Here is a 6,759-nt window from a genome sequence, read left to right on the forward strand (position 1 = left end):
CGCATATATATGAGTTTACTGAAAATACCATGGTTTGGGTCAGGTGCACCTAAGTCCTCAAGCTGACATCTTTGCTCTTTGACACTTTAAAAAGGTCTTGTGAAGCAGATTTGCCTAATGCAGTACGTCGTTTGAGTTCTTGACTGCTGCTTCCATGAGTGTTGATAGTTGATGCAAGAAGAATGAAGTCCTTGTCAACTTCAAGTTTTCCTCTGTTGATAAGAACGTTGTTTATTGGTCCAGTGGTGAGGCTTTTTGTTTTCTTTACTTTGAGATGTAATCCATACCAAAGGCTGTGTTTGATCTTCATCAGTAAGTATTTTAAGTCCTCTCACTTTCAGCATATAGGAGGGATAAAAACACCAGTAAGAAGGATAAGGCATCAGTTTAAGAAGAGTCACCTATCAGAGCAACATGGGTTCTGATCAAATTGAAGCAAGAACAAACATCACATTTTTGGTGAAGCCTGGGTGGAAGAAAGGTAAAATTGTTGATGTTTTATGTAAAGTTTATGGGGACAATGCCTCATAGAAATCAGCAGATTACAAACGGATAACTTGTTTTAAGAAGAAATGAGACGATGTTGAAGATGTAGCTCACAGCAACATACAACCTATATCAATATTTAAGGAAATAACCTTGTTCATTTCCTAATTGAAGAGGATCAATGATTAATAGCATAAACAATAGTCAATACCATGAACATCTCAACTGGCTCAACTCACAATTCTAACTTAAAAATTAAAGTTGAGCAAATTTTCTGCTCAATCAGTATCAAAACTGTGGTGTCCAGGATCAGGTGCAGACAAGTAGCGTTTTCAATGGAAATTTTAAGCAAGTAGAATCCAGATCCTAAAGCATTTCTTTGAAGAATGGTAACAGAGATGACACATGACATTACCAGTATGAAACTGAAGACAAAGCACAATCACAGCAATGACTATCAAGAGGTGGCAGCGACCTTCAAGGCAAAAGCAGAGCAGTTAAGAGCAAAGATCATGACAATAGCTTTTTTGTTTGCTTTTTCAAGGCATGTTGTTTACTGACTTTCTGGAGATCCCATAGCACAATAACATCTACTTATTCTGAGAATGTTCTGAGAAAGTTAGCCAAAGCTTTAGCAGAACAATGCCCAACAAAGCTTCACTAGAGCATTCTTTTCCATCATGACAACACTCCAGTTCATTCGTCTCATCAAACAAGCACAATTTTATGAGAGTTTCTATTGGAAATTATTAGGCATCCATCCTACAGTCCTGATTAAGCTAATTGGCTAACTTGTTTTTGCTTCTAATTTTTAAAAAATCCTTAAAGAACACCTGTTTTTGGTCAGCTAATAATGTACAAAAGACTAAATGGCTAGTACCCATAACCTACTAAAATGTCTTGATTTGATGGAGCTTTTGTTGGGAAACAGTTTATATTTTTTCCTTCTTATCTTTTCATTCCTTTTCTTTAAGAGTTTTTTGAAGCCCCCTTATTTGTGTGAGCCCTACACGGGGTTGCTATGAGTTGGAACTGACTCGACAGCAATTAACAACAATGGAGGGGCTTTAAAAGTTCATGGAAAATATGTAACTTGGAGTCCTGGTGTGGCGCTGTAGGAGAAGCACTGGACTACAAGGTCAGTTAGAACCACAAATTCAGTGATTCAAATTCACCCGTCGCTTCTCAGAAACTCTATACAGGGCTGCTATGAGTCGGAACCAACTCGTCAGCATTTAATGGCAAAAACAACATATATACAACAGTTGCTATAGGTGAGCATAAGTCAAAAAGTATTGCTATAAAGTCATAAAAATCTTTATTAAACAAAAATATAAAAATGTAAAGCTACTGTTTCTTGACATATGTTTCATCTAGGTCTCCACACTTCTAATGGCAGCTTTTCCATGTCTACAATGTATCCCTAAAGAATCCTGTACTCTTTGATTTAAACCATGTCAAAACATTAGTTTTGGCATCCTTTAGGGACTTAAATTATGTCCTTGTGAAAATGTTCTTTGACACCAGAGATCTACAAGTAGATGCATGAATAGACACACTGGAAGGGCTATGGAGGGAGAGTGGAAGTATATCCACAGATTTATAAGTTAGACAGAGGGTATTTGTACATCGTTATTTACCTTTGCTGTAAATATCTCTATGAATGTGGTGGGCAAAGTTATGAAAACTTCTTAGCCATAAGGAAACATCTCCAGGGAGTGAGTCCCAAGGAATGAGCCCTTGCTACCCTTGAAGAATTCGCAGATGCATTGTAGTAATAGAAGGAAAAAAAAATTCTCCATGCACCTTCCTTAGCCTTTTTCTCACCAAAAAAATTTTCAATTTTCTTAAAACTTCTTCGTGTAATAATTCGCTGTCATTGGAGAAAAATCTATCAAGATTCTCCCCTTGGAATGCCCTTTGAAACAGTCACCATAAGCTTCTCAGCTGACTTTTCTGCCTGGAGTTTAACTGGCCCAGAACAGCACCTTGGAAAATACTGTTTTTATTGGACTTGCTCTGTGGATTTTATTGGGAAATTGAAGACTCACCTCTCATTACAATTCATTGTATAAAATTGTCTTCATTAACTTCAATCTTGCTTAAAAGATTGATGGATAGATCAAGTCTTTGAACCAGCTCACATCTGTGTAATGCTTTTGGCACCCATTAAGCTCAAAACCTGCAGAGACCAAGATGTTGCCTTAAAACCGAAAATGCGGAACCATGAGAAAGCTCAGCTTCAGTAGCTATGATATCAGTGGAGAGTCCACTGACGTCTTCCACCAGTTTCCAGACATCAGCTACAGTTTCTTCATTCATGGAGGCTGATGGTCTTCCCTATCGTGGCTCATCTTTGAGGTCTTCCTGAAAACTCAGATCCATCTAAAAGTGGTTGTTTTCCATCTAAAAGTTTACCATTTTGGTAAACTTGTTGCAAAGCTTCAATAATTTTGGAAGATGTTCATTTGAATTTTTGTGAAAGGATGCATCTGATATATAGTCACAGAAATCACAAGTGTAGAGGATAAACTTCAAAGAGACACAAGGCAACTTCTTGAAGTGTTGGAGATATTCTATATCTTGAGTGTGGGAGCATTTTCACCAGCTGTATACTTATGTGGGATCCTTACAACAGCATACTTAAATAGGTATATAATTGTATTAACTTATACATGCATAAAGTTTATTTGGAGCCCTGTAAAATAAATACCAGACTGCTAACCTCAAAGTAAGCAGTTCAAAGCCACCAGCCACTCCATGGGAGAAAGAGCAGGCTGTCTGCTCCTGTACAGATTTACAGTCTAAGATGCCCTATATAGGGTCACTATGAATAGGATATCAACTTGATGGCAGTGAGTGTTGTAGTTTTAAAGTTGATTTAAAAAATCTAAATTATTCATAATGTGTAAGGATTTTTGTTAAAGTATACAACGGGCAAGTATTTTGGAAAGCAATTCAGGAACTCTGTGGTTAGATTCACTCAAGTTGGTTTCAACTTTTAACAACCTTGTGCACAAGAGAACTCTATCTGGTCCTGTGCCATCATTAATATGTGGTCATCTTGGAGCCCATTGTTACTGCTACTGTGAAAGTCAATCTTGATGGAGGTCTTCCCATTTTTTTTGCTGACCCTCAATCAACTTTACCAAACATGATGCTCTTCTCCAGGGACTGGGCCCACCTGATAATATGTACAAAGTATGAGACACAAAGTCTTACCATCCTTGCTTCTATGGGACATTATGGTTGTATTGGTTCCAGGATAGATTTATTTGTTTGTCTTTCTGGTAGCCCACAGTATTTCCAAAATTCTTCAACAACATCATAATTCAAATGTATTGATTCTTCTCCAGTTTTCTTTATTCATTGTCCAATTTTTGCATGCGTATGAGGCATTAGAAAATACCATGACTTGGGTCAGACACACCTTAGTCCTCAAACTGACATCTTTGCTCTTGAACACTTTAAAGACATTTTTTGCAGTAAATTTACCCAGTGCAATAAATATTTCATTTAATTCTTTTTTTTTTTTTCCATGCTCTTCCTACCTTTATTCTTCAGAAGACACAGAGAGAAAAGAAGGTTTTCTACAGATACCATTTTGTGTCTCTTCTGACACTGATTATATTTAATATATGATTTCAGGGTTCTGGATGGAGGAAATGATACATTCAGCTCCATATTTCCCCCACTTAACATGGTACCTGCTACACAGAAGACACTTGTTGAATTGAATTGGAGAACAATGAACTTCATCTCAGGGAGTGAAGGGTTCATTATCTGGGACCCAAATGGGATTTAAATGATCATGACTCCACATTTAGTCAGGGATGTCACAGTTAGATGTTTCTATTGGTTGAAAACACTGTTGTTGTTAAGCGCCATTTAGTTGGTTCCGACCCATAGAGATTATGCATAGGGTTTCCAAGGAGAGGTTGGTGAGCTTGAACTGCCGACCTTGTGATTCAAACTGACTTTACAGTCCAGTACATTAATCCACAGTGACTTCTCACCAGTAAGTGGACCATCAACTTATGGTAACTCCATGTACAATGTGACTAGAGTATTATGATCCAAAGGGTTTTCATAGGCTGATCTGTGGAAGTAAATCAGATTATCAGACCTTTTATAGTCACGAGGCTCCCCTAAAACTTGTTTAACATCATAGCAACATGTAAGCCTCCAGTGATGGTCATTGCCAGAAATCAAACCTAGTTCTCCTGCATGGAAAGCAAGAATTCTACCAATGAACAATCACTGCCCCTGATGTTGCTGCTATTTGTAAGTGCTGTGGAGTTTATTCCAACTCATAGCAACTCTATGTACAACAGACTGAAACAAGGTGTGATCCTGTGCCATCTTCACAAGGGTAACGTTTGGGCCCATTGCTGTTGTTAGTGCATCAGTCCAGCTTGATGGGATCTTCCTCTTTCTTACTGAGCCTCCGTTTTTCATTTGATTTCTTGACAGCTGCTTCCATGAGCATTTATTGTGGATCCAGGCAAAATGGAGCCCTTGACATCTTTTCTCCATTTATCATGATGTTATTTATTGGTCCAGTTTTAAGATTTTTGTTTTCTTTACATTAAGATGCAACCCACACTGAAGGCTGTAATCTATGATCTTCATCAGTATTTCAAGTCCTCTTCGCTTTCAGCAAACAAGGTTGTATCATTTGTTTATTGCAGGAGGTTAATGGCTCATCCTCCCATCCGGAGGTCATGTTCTTCTACAGCAATAGGTGTTTTCACTTTCCACTTCTACAATTAGGAATATATTCTGGGGTAATAATTTGAAGCAAAAATAACTCTATTTTTGTGAATTGATGTTTATTGCCTGCTATTTTATAATCCCACCACTGTCTGCTGTAGTGTAGTGATTTGTATGTTGTTGTGATGCTGGAAGCTATGCCACTGGCATTTTAAATACAAGCAGGGTTATCCTTGCTGCAAAAGACCTCATGAAAGTATTAAAGAGTAAATGTGCCAGTTTGTGGACTAAGGTGTGTCTGACCCAAATCATGGGATTTTCAATTGCCTCATATGCATGTGAAAGTTGGACAATAAATAAGGTAAACCACAGAAGAATTGATACATTTGAATCATGGTGTTGGAGAATAATATCAAAAGCACATGCACTGGAACTGCCAAAAGAAGAAACAAATCTATGTTGGAAGCAGTATAAGCAGACTATTCCTTAGAAGTGACGGTGATAAGGCAGTCTCTCATACTCTGGACATATTGACAGGAGGCACCATCCCTGGAGAGGACATCATGCTTGGAAAAGTGGATGGTCGGCAAAAATTGGAAGACTCCCCAATGAGACTGACGGACACAGTGGCAGCAAGAGTGGGCTCAAATATAACCACAGTTGTGCGGATGGTTCTAATGTGCATAGAGTCACTATGAATTGGAACTGACTCGATGGCACCTAACAATAATAACCAACTTATAATTCTGAAAAAAATCTCACAGTTTAGACAATAGGAAATACTTAGAAAAATTATGGAATCGCTACCAGATAATTCCATAGAATTTTCAATGATGCAATGCTTCTGTCAAAATATTAAGTGAAGAGAATGAAATAAAAATTCACATTACTGTAATACACTAAAGCCATAAGATAAACATTATAAACAAGGCTACAAAAATATTATTTCTGAGTGATGACTTTGTAATTTTTTTCTTTGTTGTTGTTAAGAGTCCTTGAGTTGGTTCTGACTCATAGTGACCCTGTATAGAGTTTCCAAGGAGCAGTTGGTAAATCTGAACCGCCTACCTTGTTATTAACAGTACAGTGCTTATCTTACATCAATCACACCAGGACTCCATATTTTCCCTTAACCTTGTCTATATTTTCCAATTGTTCTATTTGTGAAAATTATATTTATAATTTAAAAAAATCACAAAAGTTATTATGAAATATTCAAATTACCATATATATATATATATATATATACACACACACACACACACACACATACACACACACATATATATATAGTGTTGTTACTAAGTGTCACTGATTTGGTTCCAACTCACAGTGAACCTGTATAGCATTTCTGAAACTGTACACCTTTGCAGGAGCAGAAACCCTCAACTTTCTCTGGCACAGTGGAAGGTGGATTTGAACTGCTAACGTTGTGGTTCTCAGTGCAGTGCTTATCATCTGGTGCTATTGTGTTCCGTTTTGTTGTTGTTGGTTAGTGCCTATATATGTACTATACAGCAATATATTAACTCCATAAGATAAGCATTTTATACATATATA

At 37.3% G+C, this 6,759-nt stretch overlaps 1 protein-coding gene across 1 annotated transcript in view; it reads right to left on the bottom strand.

Moving 5' to 3' along the window:
* Positions 1-6,759, bottom strand: part of DNAH11 (dynein, axonemal, heavy chain 11) — a 436,577-nt gene that overhangs the window by 276,568 nt on the left and 153,250 nt on the right. The gene's annotated exons all lie outside the window — the stretch shown is intronic.

Source organism: Chrysochloris asiatica, unplaced genomic scaffold (genome assembly GCF_000296735.1).
Source record: "Chrysochloris asiatica unplaced genomic scaffold, ChrAsi1.0 scaffold00006, whole genome shotgun sequence".
In the NCBI taxonomy this organism is placed as follows: Eukaryota; Metazoa; Chordata; class Mammalia; order Afrosoricida; family Chrysochloridae; genus Chrysochloris; species Chrysochloris asiatica.